We start from the raw sequence: 17,498 nt of genomic DNA on the forward strand, positions 1-17,498 counted from the left end.
CTTAGTGGTTATCCATAGTACAAGAAGCAAACAGGACATCCAGTCCAAACACTATTAGTACACCTCTTTCTTCTCATTGAATTAAGCGAAAGTAGCTGTATATCTATCCTAACTATTCTGCATATACAAATACAAAATGATCCTTCCTTTGTATCCCCTTTTTTTGTTTGGTCCTGTCAGAGATGGGTATTCTATTGGCATCTAAATACTATAGGTGCGTGAATTCAGCAAAACAATCCAACACTGTCCAGCATGGACTTGAACTTTGTCTGCCTAGTCATTCGCATTTCTGCCAGCATCTAGAACACTACCAGTCACAGAGAAATCACTCAATAAAAATGATTGAAATATAAGACTATCTTTATCCTAAAACACTTTAAAGTCTAAAAGTGCTGCTTTATGTATTATCATTAATCTCATCAAGATGTTTTTGATTACTCAAAACAAATGAGGTTGAAGAATGGTACCTTCAATGGCAAGCATGGAAAGAATCAATTAACACATGACAAAGTGGCTATTGTTGCTGTTTTAATGATATACCATTCAATCTTCTTAAAACCAGAAGAGACCCAGGATATCAAAAGCAATCCTGGCAAACTGAAATTATGCTATAAAGCTAGTGTGATAAAATCACCATGCCACTGGCATAGAGACAGACTTGAGGATCAGTGGAACAGATTAGAAGATGTAGACACAACTGAAAACACACTCAGCCACCTTATCTTTGGTAAAGGAGCCAAACATGGACACTGGAAGAAAGATAGCCTTTTTAATATGAGGTGCTGGAAAAATTGGCTTTCCACATGCTGAACACTTAAACTAGACCCATGCCTATCACCATGCACAAAGCTACAGTCAAAATGGATCAAAGATTTAAATATTAAAATAGAATCACAAAATCTTCTAGAGAAAAATGTAGGTACAAATCTTAAAGACATAGGGGTAGGTAGAGAGTTCATGAACAAAAACCAAGCTTCACGGGAAATACTTCAAAGAATCAACAACTGGGATCTCATCTTTTTGAAAAGTTTCTGCACTTCAAAGCAAATTCCCAACAGAGTAAAAAGAAAACCCACATACTGGGAAAAAATTATAGTTGAATATCCCTCTGACAAAAGCCTTCTATCTAGAACATATAAAGAATTTTTGAAAATCACGCCCCCCAAATTCAAAGACCCAATCCAAAAATGGGCATCTGAGATGAATATATACATCTCAGAGGAAGAAATACAAATGGCAAATAAACATATGAAAAAATGTTGAATATCATTGGTCATTTGAGAAATGCAAATTAAAACTACTTGGACATTCCATCTCACCCTAGAAAAAATGGTTAACATCAAGAAGCCAGCCAATAACAAATGCTGGAGGGACTTTGAAGAAAAAGGAACCCTTCTCTACTGTTGGTAGGAGTGCATACTCGTACAACCACTATGGAAATCAATGTAGAGACTGTTTAAAAAGCTAAGATTGGAGAACCCATTCAAACCAGCTATTCCCCTCCTGGGTATTTTTCTAGAAGAACCAAAAACATCATGCCACAGTGATATATGTGCACCCATGTTTATAGCAGCACAATTTGCCATACCTAAATCCTGGAAACAACCCAGATGCCCATCAACTGAGGAATGCATAAAGAAGATGTATTTTTACACAATGGAGTATTATTCAGCTATAAAATAGGATAAATTTGAGTCTTTTGCTGGTAAATGGATGCAACTAAAGAGCATACTCTTAAGTGAAGTAAATCAGACCTGCACATGCAAACATCATATTATCACCTTAGTATGAGAACCTGAAGGAGAAAAATGGAATCTGCAGGGTACAATAGATACTAGGAAAGGAGAATAAACTTATTCAAAAGGAAAGAGATACTGAATTGAGGAGAAGGACAGGAGAGGGAGTGGGGGAAAGAGATTTATTTATGTATGTAAGAAGGATGGTTTGGACAATTGTACTGTACATTTCTGCTGGTCTACTGAAAGGAGAAGATAATACTTAATTTCTTTTGTCTCCTTTTATCGATTGTTTATATTTTTTATCTTCTTAGTTTCTTATACATTTCTTTGTTTTTCTCTTTCTTCTTCCAATTTTACTTGCACATATCTGCTAATATGAATAACTGGTGGGAAGATGACACTATGTTTTACAACAAATACTGTGAAATTCATATTACTTTGTTAAGTGAAATTCTGTATCACTTGTAATTTTTTCTGTTTGAATTCTAATTTGTACTCTCATAAAAAAATTAAAAAATAAAAATCTCATCTTCTTACCAAAATGTCTCTTATGTATGATAACATGTTACATCTTAAATGGAAAGCAAAATTAAAAAGAAAAACTTCTCCTTAATACAGTATTTCAGGCAGCTTTTTTGTTATTGTAACAGAAAATCTGAGATGAGCTTCTTTAAAAGAGAAAAGACTTATTTTGGTTCATGATTTCAAGGGGTCCAGTCCATGCTTCCTTGGGCGCATTGCTTTGGATTTGTGGCAGTATAGTAGATCATAAGAAGAGGACATAACATAGGAGGCATGCTCACTTTATGATTATGAGCAAGAAACAAAAGAGACAGGAAGGGGTTGGAGTCCCAGTGCTCCCTTCCCCCACCCCCAGTGACCTAATTTCCTCCAATTAGGCCCTGGGTTTAAAGGTTCCACCATCTCTTAATAGAGACATAGTCTAGGGGCCATGTCTTTAACACATGGAACTTTGAGAGAAATTTCCAAACTATAGCATTCCAACACTTGTCTCCAAAGGCTTATTCTCATCTCATAATATAAAATGAATATAGTCCTTCTCCAAGTCCAAACTGTTCCAGTATTGCTCAAAAATCCAATTCCAAAATCTCTCAGAAAGGCAAGAAGGCAAACTCAGCTGTGAATTCCTGTAAGAATGAAAAACAAATTACATATTTCCAAGATACAGTGCAACAGGGTAAACATTCTGATTCCCAAAGGGAGGAATAGGAAAATAATGAGGAATCTGACTAAGGCAAGCCCAAAACACAGCAGGGAAAACATTAAATCCTACAGCTTCATGTCTGACATCAGGACACATGTTGACATGATGTGAGCCCCAAAAGACTTGGGTATTTATAATTCTTCATATCTTAGTGCCAAACAACTCTTACTTAGTATATGTCTTAGGCGCTCACTTCCATGTTATCATCCTCTCTGTTTTGTGTGTATGTGCTCAAGAAATCAGAAAACAGATATAGGACTAACTACTAAAAATTAATGCTTGTCACTTTGATTTCTATCATGACAATGAATGCTGGGTTGTCAGATCTGAACACAAGAATGGAAGTTATTCAAGTAGGAGAAATCAGACATGAAACAAAGAGAAGCTCTGTAAATGAGCGGGCTTAACCATTTCTCAGTCGATTCAGAATCTTTGCCTGAAATGCCTCTGCAGTATCCCATTCCTGCCTTAATTAAAATACTGCCCAAGCAAACTACTGCCTCAGAGATATATTTTAAAACTGTTGTTCTCTGTCTTGTGACCCTATCACAGTCTTGCAGAATTTACAAAGGAATTGGCAAAGTGAAAGCACTGAGTGTTTACTAAACAGGATCCTTTGGTTACTTTGTCTCCTAGCACCTCATGTTCATAACCCTTATTGCAGTAAACTTCTAACTCACTCAAGAGTTAGCCCTAAAATCAGTAGGATCAAATTACATTAACAACATCTTTTTTAAAAGTCTAAGCTACAAAATACTTTTGGCCCCAAGATCTTCCAATAAAAAAATACTTAACCTATACGAGTCGTTTTCAGACAAAATTACAAATTGCATTTTCATGGCAAGACCATCTCTTAAGTTTGATTTGTGTTCATTTCACTCCTTTGAAGTAGGTACTATTTTTAGGATGTTATAAATGAAAGGTTTAGTAATGGAAAGCAAAAAGAGGAATAGCCTCACTGCTTAAGCCTGCATATATTCAAAATGTGAGCACTGTCTTTCTACCAAATACTCAATAGCTTTTAGCACTTTGACATTCTAACATGGCTCATTTCCTTGCCATGTTTTTGGATAATTTACACTTCCCAACTGTGCTCTATATATGCAAATATATTTGAAGAGAAATAAGGAAACAGCTCATGTACAAAGGTAAAATGTTGGGAATGGAAGCAGTTTCCTGATCTCACTTTTCAGGTCAAGTACTGCTTGATACATATACATCCTTTTACAGATAAGATTCATTTCCCTTATATGCCTCAAAACCCATTGAGTTAGAAGACTATAGCAGTTCAAAGTTAAAGGAATGCAATTAGATGAAATGCAGTGTTACCTGAAGTGCACTGGAATGAAATGAATTCCAAATTCTGCCACCAACGGTGACTTTAGTTTAAATGTTAAATTAGAAAATTGAGCTGGAAGAATTCTGAGGGGACGCTTGAGTTCTAGTATTCTATTACTTTTTCAGATTCAATATTGTAAGCATATGAATATGTTAGGTAACAGATCTTCATTAGACAATAATTGCTTCTCCTTAGTAGTAATGAGATTGCTTTTCTGATACTTACATATTGCATCATTCTGATGTGTAAGTAAATATTCATACATAAGCTTCTTGTCTATGGAGAATTCAGCATGTAGCTGTATTATCTTCAGCTGAATCTTCCTAAGTCTACTTGACTCTGTAGGTTGAGTCAGTGCTCTAACATGAATAGTCCAATGTCCCTGTAGTTTCTGTCTCAACAATTAAACTGGGACAACACACCCCTCACACAATATTAGATTACTATGTAACACAGATTGAGAAAAACTGTTACCTTATTTAAAATTAAATAAAATTTTAAAAATTGGCATTATGATGGCATTTGACATGAAGAGTATTAGCTTAAAAATAATACATATTCTAATTATACTGCTATTAATGACTAGAAGTAGGAATTCTGGGGCTTCCTCTAATGTAAGTACATCACTCCCGAACCTCCTTCTCCCTCCCCAGTTCAGAATAATCCTCTGAGTTCCCGACCCATCTATCTAACTGCTGATAGGATATGTTTGTCACTTGCTTGCCCACAGACACCTGAGATTCACCATGCCCCAAATTGAACGTATTTCCTCTGCCAGCTCCCCAAATGTACTTTTATTCCCATATTCATTTCCCTAAAGGACAACACAGCTATTATTCTGAGAGTAGCCATGTTAGACCTCAGCATGTCACCAGTGTCTCTCCTCTTTTATGCTTAAGCAGTTGCTATGTCCTGTCAAGCCACATCAGCACCTCCTTCAGAATGTCTCTCATCTATCTTCTCCCATGTGTGCTGTTCTAACCCCTAATGTAGATTATATTCTCCCTCATCCAATCTATCTCTCACAGTGCTGCCAAATAAAGTTTTTGGAAACATAGATCTAACATTTATACTCCTTTATCTTAAAATTTGTAGAAGCTCCCAGTTCTTAAAGAATATAATATTTTAAATTTTAAAAATATATTAAGAGAAGATAGATGGTTTCTTAGACATAATATGACATAGAAACCTAATATATAAAATACAAGAAAGGATTTTATGAGTAAGAATTTATTTTGTAAGTTAAAAATTATTGTATTTATGTACATAAAATCAATCTGGGATGAGGAAAAGGACAAATGAAAGAAGGGAAAAAGACATTTATTTAGGTATATATGCAGAATAGCTTGAATAGAGCCCACCAGGTAGCTCAGCAGACTAAAGTGCCTGCTTAGGCAGAGGCAGGGGCCAGGGGTTCGATCTCTGGTGTGCTCTGCCAGCCCCACCCCTAGGGCGTGCTGAGACAGTGACTGAGACTAGGCGTGGTGGCACGCACCTGTAATCCCAGCACTTGGGAGGCTGAAAATAGGAAGATCATTATGAGTCTGATCTTCATAGTGAGACCCTGTAGACCCTGCACTAAATACATAAGAAAAGAGTAGTTTAGATAATTGTATCATAGATTTCTGCTGCTCTTTTGAAAGGAGAGTTAATGCTTAATGTTTTTTCTTTTTACTCAGACTTTTTCCATCTCTCAAATTTCTTATAACTTCTTTGTTATTGCTTTGTCCTTTAAACAAGTCTTGCACATTTATATCTGGTAATCTGAACAACTAATTTGAAGATAGCATCATGTAATATGACAACCATTGTTGAATTCCTATTACTTTGTTCAGTGAAATCTTATATTGTTTCTAATGCTGTTTTTTCTACCATTATTTTGTATTCTTTAAAAACAAAATAAAAAACACACATATATTTATATACATGAACCACTCAGCAAATACAAAAGCATTTTGAAGAAAAAATATCAATCAATGAGGAAAAGTAAGACTCTTCTCGTAAATGTAAAAATGTGAAACCAAAGGTTAGGGAACTACATTCTTCTGTAGCACTCAATTATCTACACTTTTATCTTGGTCATACAATGTTGAAGAAATTCTTACAGATAAATAGTTTCATAATTTTAATAATTTTAACAGTTCATCTTTCAAGATGCTTTGCATGAGAAGGCAAAGCAGCTTCCCTATAAATTCTGTACAAAATAAGTCAAGTGATAGCATAATTTTAATGTTTTCAATAGACTTTTACATATTACATTTTATGTAATTTCTTAATTCTAAAATGTATTCAACATATATTTTAAGTAAAAAATTAAATTAAATATCTGTGGAATCCTTAAAGTGCTTGTATAGAATCTTAAGGTTCATGACACACAATTTGAAACCCTTTCTATAAAAGAAAGCGCTTGATGATATATCCTGGTTCTATTTTTCTGATCTTATTGTCCTCTATTTCCTTTGAAAACCTTACTATATTTCCCAAATTATTATTATGAGTATGGTTATAAAAATGTGACAAATTACTCATAATCCCCCAATTTAAGAGTAACTTCTAAAAAGTATTAGTGTAATTTCTTTTAGTCTTTCACCCTTCGTAGTGGCATTGATACTTATGATAGGACTGTGCTAACCACTTAAGCAACACTACACAAAACACTGAGAAATTGACTCACTAAATACAAACATCTTTTTATGCAATTTATTTTATCATTTCTATTGTACATTGAGGAAACACTGGATAAAACAGGTTGAAAATTTGGCCAAGGTCAAAGAGTAAATTCCAAAGCTATGTTTCAAACCTGTATCTGTCTCACTGCAGAAACTATATACTTAACCACAATACTGTACATCCTCTGTTTTCATGCCCATTGACTTATTTTGACTGTGCTGACTTTACTATTGTCTGAAAACATCTCCCATGGTGTATGTCTTTCCTGTGCTAGGCCTGCCCTTTTTCCCATTTCTGCCTAGCCAAATCCTGCTTGTCATTCAAATGATGTCAACTCTTCAAAATCTTCTTTAATCTGACTTTAGCTTTCCCTTCGAGAAGCATGTATAATATTCTTTCCTGCACTTCACGTACTTCCTCTTGTTCCCATCTCAATCTCTTTCCTTTCCTACCTCCTACATTCTAGACAGCAAGAGATTACTATGTTTGTGTGTGCTGAGTGACTAGTGGCTCTGCTCCAGTTCCCACACATTGGACCTGGGCTTGAGTAGCTTCTCTAGGACATAGCTACTGGAACAGAGGGAGATGGCTTGGCACTAGGACACTAAGCAAATCTGTAGCTCTTGAACACATCCTTTGTGTGATCTAGGCAAAGCTCATTTTTCACCCTTCTTCCCAGGGCTGCTTGTTGCTTTTCAATTTCTTTTCCCTTCAAGGCTACCCTTGACATTCCTTTGAAGAGGATTTCCTCTTGATAAAGTCATTCACAATGTACTGTGATACCAGTTTTGTGATTTGCTCTGGGCTCTGCAAAGGCAGGCCTGGTGGCTAAACAAATTATCTTTGCTTTATTCCAACATTTTTATGGCCCCCTAAGGAGGCCATTGTGATCAAAAAGCAATGTTCTGGGTCTGAGATTATGAAAGTTCCATGGAACTGTTTCCCAGTTTCACAAGTCATCCCTAGGGGTCCTTGAAAGAAAGTGCAGACATGTTTATCTAACCCATTTGGCTAAGGGTGAGAACAAGGAATCCTCTGTACATATGCCAACTGGAATGCAGCCTAGGACTGGAAGTCATGAACTCTCTGGGTGTGTGCCCTTTGCAGAAAGAGAATTTACTGATGTATTTCTGATATATCACATACTTACCATGTAGACATGGGAAAATGTGAATAACCAGACTCACTTTGCCCCAAATTCAAGATCTACATATCCAGTTTCTTAGAAGACATATTTATCTCAATGTATGACAGACATCTCGTATTTAACATAACTAAATGTGTTTCTGTTAATCCCTGTACTCCCAACAATCTCAATCTCACTCTCAGGCACAAACTCTGCTCCTTCTTCCATCTTCCCACTTTAGTTAAGGGCAACCCCATTCTTCCAATTGCTGAGATCAGAACCTTAGCGTTTTTTTTTTCTTTCCTTCTCACACCCCAAACCTGAAGAGCACAGCAGTGGTCACACTCTCCATGATTCTTTGCTCAATCAGCAGTGTCAGAGCAGTGCCCAACACATAGTGCTTACTTAACAAACATTAGATAAATGGATGCTGAATGAGTAGAAGATAACAAATCTAAATGCAGAATAAATCCATTCTTGTTCAAATATTTTTGTGTGCTGTTCTGAGGATTGAATCTAGGACCTAGAGCTAGGTTAAGGATTTTTAAACTTCTCTCAGAGCATGCAGAACCCCTGTTGTAGATCTAAAATGACCCCTGACAGTTTCATGTGTCCAGACATAGAGCCTGGTCAGAAGAGGCAGATCATTGGAGGGATGACCAGGAAGGGTATTTTCTTGTCCCAGGCTGAGTCCTTCTCTCTCTCTGCTTCCTGGATGCGATGGGTTGAGCAGGTTTTCCTTTCTACCTCCTTCTATCATAGTATTTTTCTTCTTGGAACCAGGTGACCATGGACTGATTCATATGAAAAGCATGAGCCTAAACAAACTTCTCCTTCTTTAAGTTAAAGTTTCATGTGTTTGGCACAATAATGGAAAGTAAGTAATACAGAACCTCCTCATCAGGGAAGGAGAGCACACTCAAGAGGGTAAAGCTCTGGACTTCCAATCCCCTGCTTTAAGCAGAACAGACTCAAATCTTAAATACTGGCCTTCTTCTGGGTGTGGTGGTACATGCCTGTATACTCAGGATTCTGAGGTCAAAGGGTTACCATGAGCTTGAGGACAGCTTGGATAACATAGTGAGGTCAAAGCTAGCCTGAACTTCACAGTGACACCATCTCAAAAGACAAAACAAAATAAAATTGGCTTTTCTGTTTAACTTTGTTTTGAAAGAAACTTTACTACTTGAATAGGATTTTGAAACTGCAAGAAAACTAGATGAATGTCCATTTTGTAGATGAAAGTCCATTTTGTATCTGTGTGTTCAAACTGGTTAGGATAGATATATAGTTACATTCTCTTAATGAATAGAATGATTTGTTTTAATGGTGTTTGTAAATAGGATATCATGTCCACATCTTGTACAGCAATTAACCACTAGGAAGAATGTATGCAATCTGTTAATTATTGAAACTGTCCTACCAATTTGATTTGAAACTGGGTTTGAAACTGTCTCATTGTTATTTGTTTATGAAAAAAATATGGAAAAAATAAATGATAAAAAATAATAAAAATATAAATGGTGATTCCTTAGGTATAATATTCAGTATTTCCTATAATGCTGCACACTTTGTAAGGTATTAACTGAAAGTAGTGATAATATATGAATGGCATAGAATACCCATCTCTGACAAAAGTAAACAAAAAGGGGATATAAATGAGGGACATTTTTGTAGAAAAAAATATATATATGTATATACAAAATAGTTAGCATAGATATACAGCTATTTTCTCTTAGTTCAATGAGAAGAAAGTTTTGAACTAATAGTGTTTAAACAAGATAACATGTCTGAGTGGATGCTGCATATGATGAATATTCTATGTGTCTCCATATACAAAGAAAACAATATGCAATGTATTAATTATTGTAACTGTCCTACTAACCTGTTCTGAAACTGTCTCAGTTTGCTACTTCTTTCTCAATAAAATTAATATAAAAAAGAAAAGAAAACTATAGCCCTAAATGTAAAGAAATTAGAGAGCGTAATCTCTCCATGCTAAGACTAAGGACTGTAATTCAAGGGGCTAACTACACTGGGTACTTTCTAATTCCATGTTCCTCACACAGAGTTGCTATAATGTGGCCCAGAAAATGTCACAAGACATAAACATGGTACATTTTCCTAATCATAAATTTTACCAAAATACTTGAGAGCAAATAATTTTCTATTTAAACAGAGGATGAAGTTGAATTTGAAATTTTCATAAATTTTAAAATAAAACATAGTTCTTAACACAAATTGCCTACATGCAAGAAGTCATTTCAAACTACTCTTTGACTTGCTAGAAGCTCTCTATATGCCTTCTTTAATCATTAGAAAAAGCAGAATTACTTGAGAAGCACTATGTACAGTGATAAGAAACAGTCGCAGAGAGGATGCAGGCTAGACACAGATTCACTGAGAAGTTTAAGCTCATGCCAGACAGGACACAAGGCTTGACCTTCCATGGCGAGAGGACAGACTTGGTGTGTGTTGCTTTCCTAAGTGGCTGGATCTTAAAGTGCTGGCATTAAGTACAGCAGTCTGCTTGAATCCCTGCCTCATTGCCCTTATCCAGAATAGAGATCAACAGTCTGATTTCTTTCTCTGTCAACCCACAGAAGCAAAGATATACCTCAGCTTGGACAATTTCCATGTGAGTTATACAGAAAGACCTCTGAACTGGAGTGAGAGGCCCCTCACAAAACCATAGGCCATAAAACTAGGCAGAATAAATTGTGACTTTCTGGATTCAAAGACTTCAGCTCTTGGAAAGAAGCCACTCATAAAAAATACAGAAAAAATTTTCAAATTTTCTATTTTTAAATCTCCCATTGCCCACTCCTTCTATCTTTACTCTTATAGTACAACCATTAAATTTTATTAAACTTTATTTTTATTTTCTATTTATTTTTTCTTTCTATTTTTATTTTTTTCCATAATTTTATTGAAAAATAAATAACAATGAGACAGTTTCAAATAAAATTGGTAGGACAGTTCCAATAATTAATACATTGCACACTGCCTTCCTAGTGATTGTTTGTTGTACAAGATGCAGAAATGATATCCTATTTACAAACACTATTTGAACAAATCCCTCTAGTCCTTGAATTAAGAGAATGTAGCTATATATCTATCCTAACCATTATTAAACTTTAGAGAATTAATTAAATCTATGGTACTGGTGTTGAATTCTTTTGCACTGTTAGTGAAGATAGAGTTGTTGCATTTAGTAGATATTTACTATAATAATTGGTTTATGTGAGTGTTCACACTATAATTATGGATCAGCTTTCTATGGTTAGGAGTAGTACACTATTGGTTCTCAAAATATGCCCAGATGTACTTGATGTGATTATTATTGCCCATCTCATTATTATTGTCACAATGGCATAGTTGTTGCTGTTAATTGGTTTTCACTGTATGCCAATATCTGGATTGCCTTTATGTCATTAACAATACTGTGGTACATTTCCAGACAACTAGTTGCTGCAACAAATATACTTGAGCTTCTCCTCTCAAATTAATGGAGTAGCTGGAACTTGGGAGTTGGAAGTTGGAGGCAAAAGCCTTTGTGTTACTATGGTCAAAATATATCATTGAAAATCAGACACTACAGAGATCTCTATACAACAACAAAATCTTTCCATTATAATCAACCAATAAACCTCAGTACAGAAAAAGAAAAAGTAAAAGAAAAGAAAACTGGGAAGAAAAGTGAAATAATTGCCTGCAAAAACTCCCAAATGCCCCCAAAGCTCATCCATGGAGTACTAAGAGGCAGGAAATCAAAAGCTATGCAGCTGAATTATATGAAATCATATGTCAGAAAGGAAGAAAAAATCAATAAGTATCCTAGAAAGTTCAACTAAGGTACAATTGAAAAGATAAAGGATGTAATAAAACTATCATCAAGTTTACAGAAAACACTAATAAGAAGCTAGATGAAATAAATATAATGACACAAAACATAAATGATCAATATAGCAAAGAATTAGAGTGCTTGAAAATGTAGCAAACAGAAATTCAAGAAATAAGGATTCTATTGTATGTATGGGCAGCACAAGTGTCTAATGTGAAGGAAGTGTCAGAACTGGAGCACAAACCTGAAGTCAGTGATCAGTTACTCAGAGATACCTCAAACATGACAAAAGAACAAGAAAAATGGATCCACAGCCACTAGATGACACAAAGAAGACTAATGTAAATTTAATTGGAATTAGTGAAAAATTAAAGATAGTAAAAATGGCATTAAAAAACCTGTTTACAGAAATAATAGGAGAAAATATTCCAAATATGAAGAAAGATTTTAACATTCAGATAAATGATGTATATGGAACCCCAAATAACCATGATCAGAAAAGATATCCTCCATGACACAACATGGTCAAACCCTAGAAGTCTAACGAAAGGACAGAATCTTAAAAGCTGAAAGATAAATGCAACAAACCCCCTATAAAGGTAAGCCTATTAGTATTTTTTTTAACATTTATTTATTTATTGTGTGTGTGTGTGTGTGTGTGTGTGTGGCCAGCTCAGCCCACCAGGGGGCGCAGCTGGCTGGCATGTGGTGCTGGGGGATCGAACGGTGGTCCCTGTGCTTTGCCAAGCTTGTTCCAAGTAGGTGCTTTAGACCACTGAGCCATCTCTCCAGCCCCAGCCTATTAGTATTACAGCAGACTTCTCAACACAAATGTTAAAGGCCAAGAGAGCTTGGAGTAAAGTGTTTCAGGCCTTAAAAGGTAACAAATTCACACCAAGGCTGATATGTCTTGCAAAACTAATGGAGAAATAAAGGCCTTTCCATGAGAAAAAACACCTTAAAATTTTCAACACCACTAAATCAAGATTCCAAAATATTATCAAGTATATATTAAAAAGAGTCAATTGAACCAGCAATACTAAAAATTTTTTAATGTAATGAATACATCAGGCAGAGTGAATAGTTAAGCAAAAGGAAAACAAGAATTATCAACAGAAAAATACTATGATGATGGGAATAATTCAGTATTTTTCAGTAATACCTCTCATTCTGAATAGTCTTGATTCCCCAATCCAAAGACATTGTCTGGAAAAATGGATCAAGGAAAAAAAAGGTCAATATTATGATGCATACAGGAAACACATTTAATCCAAAAAGAATTTATAAACAGAAAATAAAAAATAGAAAACAATGTTTTAATGAACAAGAACCAGGAGGAGTAAATATTTTACCTTCAAACAAAATGAACTTCATCAAAATTGATCAAAAGAGGCAAAGGTCACTCAATGTTTGTTATGGGAATGATTAAACCAGAAGAAATAACAACTATAAATATACTTGAACCAAACACCACCACACCTAACTTCTTTTGGGGGGAGGTAGGAGTATCAGGAAATTTATTTCAACTGTAGAAGCATTTATTATAGTCATAGAAAAATAACAGGGGCTGGGAAGATAGCTCAGCAGTCTAAGCACCTTCCTGGCAAGCGCAAGGACCCCGGTTTGTTCCCTGGAGCTCCATGCCATGCAGGACCCAGAACCCAAGGCATGCTGTGCTGGTCACTGAAACTGGACGTGGTGGTACATGCCTGTAATCTCAACACTGGGGAAGCTGAGACAGGAAGATCACTATGAGTCTGAGCTGCATAGCAAGACCCTGTACCAAAGAAATAAATAAAAGATTTTTTTCAAAAAGTTAAAGGGCCGGCCTGGTAGCTCAGCAGACTAAAGTGCCTACTTAGGCAGGGCGCAAGAGCTGGGGTTAGATCCCCAGTACCACAAGCAAGGCTGGCCCCACCCCTGGGGCACACTGAGATGGCAATTGAAACTGGATATGGTGGCACATGTCTGTAATGCCAGCTCTTGGGAGACTGAAAACAGGTGGATCAGTATGAGTCCAATCTATGTAATGAGACCCTGTAGACACTGTACTAAATAAAAAAACCCTCCTATAATTTTCATCATTTCCTTCATTCAACATACTACACAGCAATATTTCATAGTTAAAAGTTTTGGCCGATTAATCATCTATCCTCTTAAGTACCTGAGGTTTTAATATTCTAAAATGATCCAATAGTTATAGTGGTGCACAGTTAAGACTAGAATAGGGTTCCCCAAACTTGATACTCTTGGCATTTTGGGCTGGCTGATTTTAAATGTAAAAAGAGGTGACTTGTGCATTGTAGGATGGTGAGCAGCACCCCAGCCTCTACACACTAGATACCAAGAGCCAGGAGGTTCTACACTTCAGTTTTGACCATGAAACATGTCTGCAATCATTGGCAAATGTCTTTCCAAGGCCCAAATCACCCAAACTGAGAACCACTGGACTAGAATTTTGTGCAGACATAATTGTCAACTCAGGATACACCGATAATACTATTTAGTATTACTAATGTGAAGAGTCTAGCACACTAAGTCTGCTACTCTGTTTACATTTAGCCACAGACTTGTTATACAATATATTACTTAAGCATACAACTACCCACATATAACTACCTTTATCTATTGAAAACACTGACATTAGGAAAACAACACTGATAATCCATCAATTGCCTCATCTGATATGAAAAAATTTTGCTTTATATAAACAATCACTAGAGGCCTGAAAACAAAATCACTGCAAGTGTTCCTCTTTCTGAATTCGAAGTCTCTTTTTCCACATGTAAAAATTTCTTTTTGATCTGTAACTTCTTAGATTCCAACTTCAAAAATTGCAGCCTGTCTTTTTCCAGTGGCAAGTGTTCTTGTTCAAGTCTTAGCATCTCTGTTTCTGTGGCCTGGGGCTGAAGTAAGGACTTTTCTCCTTGGCCAAGTTCATTTTCCAAGGATGGTTTCCAGAACTGACTATCTGTAACCTCAGCTTCTCTCTCTCAATCTGTAGCCACTCCTTCTCCAGCTGAAAACGCTTGCGGTCCATGTCTAAACGCCAGAGCCTTTCTTTGTCTAGCTGCAGGCATTCTTTTTCCTCCTGCAGTCTCTTGGCCTTGATATCCAGTCGTCCTTTTTCTGGAACTTCAGTTTGTTTCTGTATTTTTTTTTCTTTTTTGTGGAACCGGGGATTGAACTCAGAACCTTGCTCTTGCCAGGGAAGTGCTTATTCTACTGAGCCATCTCCCCAGCCCCTGTATTTTTACAAGCAAATGGAGTTCATCATATACTGATCAAGATGGTGTTGCATTTAGAGTTAAAAGTCATCAATATGGGGATATCAGAAAGCTTGGTTTTCCTCTTGGAATCTGGTGTGACAGATGACAACATTCCTTCTTCTATCTCACATTCAGGGCTCTGGGGATCCCTTTCTTCTTCTTCCACTTTGATCTCTGTTAATGATCCACCTACATACCTGTAATCAGTTATACTTTGCCAGTCAAAATGTGCATCATTTTATAATCCAGTTTTTTAAATTATCTCTTTAGTGAGGGAATCATCTAAATCAGACATGGGAAGGGGAAATCCTGAACCAACCAACTTAATGTTCTCCTTCATCCTCTTTCTCTTCATAAGTGCTCACCAATCTGGGTACCTTCTTTTCACTTCCCGCCCTGTTCTCTGTTCTGCTTCCCCTACAGCATTCATACACTATCCGGTCTCCTCCCAAGCCATTTGCATACACCCAAGGTGGGCCTTCCTATTAATCATATGCTAAACTATGCCAAACTAGTCAGTGGACTCATTTAATTACACACCCTTAATCTCAACGTCATGCAACCCAGATCCAGCCAGCTCTGAAAAGCCCCACCTATGGCCATATGAGTTTTAGGGAAGAATCTAGACATAAGCCATTAGCATAAGTATGGAAAATCCTCAAAAGTAAAAAATGGAAATTCCATTTAAATCTAGCTATTCTTTTAGATATCTTCCAAAGAGTGCTCAAGACATCATATTACAGTGATAAATGCATATTCATGTTTCTAGCAGCATAATTAATAATAGGTCAATTTTATAATATCTACATTCGTAATAGCTAAAAAACCTTGGAATAGTTATATGTTTATCAACACGTGAATGAATAAATGTGGTATCTATATACAATGAAATACTACTATTTTGCCCTAAAAAGGATAAATTTGAATCTTCTATAGGATAACATGCATACTGAGACCATAATGTTAAGTGAAATAAATTAGCTACACAAGTTTAAGTATCACATGGTTTGTTTCTCTTATATGAGAAGCCCAAAATATGAAGAAAGAGCAAGACAGACAGACAGACAGATAGATATATAGATAAAAGGCAGTAGGGAGTTAGGTCTTTTGCAAAATGGAGATGGCCCAAGAGATGGAGGAAAGGGAGAGAGTGCATGGGGGAAGGGGATGCAAAAAGAAGTGAGATGTGCTATGTACAGCACACATATCAACTCTCTACTAGGAACATTATCATTATATACTTCAAACAGGTACTAATAAAAAATAAAATTGAAAAATAATAAGAAAGAAACAAGAATTATAATTACGATGGGCATAAAATGGTAAGACATCTGTTTACTTAGGTACAATCCTTGAGGTTATTTAACTTGACATTAGCCTGGAGAATTTTGCTCATCAGATGCAATTTTCTAACCCTTCTCTGCACACTACAAAAATCCCATTAGAAAGAAAATACATCTTATTTGGAACCAATTGCTTTACTGCTGCAGAGTAAAGCACAGAGTCGGATTTCCTATAACTAAGGGATTATGAGCAGTGCTACTTACCCTGAGAGTCCTGGACCAAAGAATATTATAGCAAAACCTAGAATTTTGATGAAGGCTTTATTTAATTTAGTCCCTCTGTGTTGGCAAGTGATTGATTCCAAATGACAGATGGTGTGGTATTTGCATATAACCTACACATACCTTCCCATATCATCACCTCTAGATTACCTATAATACCCAACACAATGCAAATGTTATATAAATATTAGTTTTACTATGTTGTTTAGGGAATAATTACAGGGAAGAACATCATATTACATTACGTATTTAATACAGATGCAATACCTTTGGAACATTTTCTTATTGTGGTTAGTTGAATCCAGAAATATAGAGTCCATGGATATACAAGGCCAACTGTACAAAGTAATTGAGCACCTACTCCGTACTCAGTTACAAAGATTAAAAAGTATAACATTGTTCTTGAAACAGGAAACTGCTTTAAGAGTCATCATGAATATACAACTGGTTACCTAACTGATTAAAAGCAGTGTTAGTAGTAACTAGGTAGAGCGAAACTGCAAAAAGTATAACTATCTCAAATGCTCCACTGATTAATAAGTGTGAGAACACCTATTTGATATGGTAAGCCTGCAGCTAGGAGGTATAATTTTCTTTCTTCATTTTCTTTGTTTCTTTTTTTTTTTTTTTTTTTGGCAGAACTGGGGATTGAACTCAGGCCCTTGCACTTGCTAGGGAAGCGCTTATTCTACTGAGCCATCTCCCCTGCCCCTAGGAGGTA

General features: G+C 36.0%; 1 pseudogene; it reads right to left on the minus strand.

Moving 5' to 3' along the window:
* Positions 1-14,680: 14,680 nt before the first annotated feature.
* On the minus strand, positions 14,681-15,669 carry LOC101576738 (annotated as a pseudogene).
* Between the last annotated feature and the right edge of the window lie 1,829 nt (positions 15,670-17,498).

The sequence above is a fragment of the Octodon degus genome, unplaced genomic scaffold, assembly GCF_000260255.1.
Source record: "Octodon degus isolate 3935 unplaced genomic scaffold, OctDeg1.0 scaffold00236, whole genome shotgun sequence".
In the NCBI taxonomy this organism is placed as follows: Eukaryota; Metazoa; Chordata; class Mammalia; order Rodentia; family Octodontidae; genus Octodon; species Octodon degus.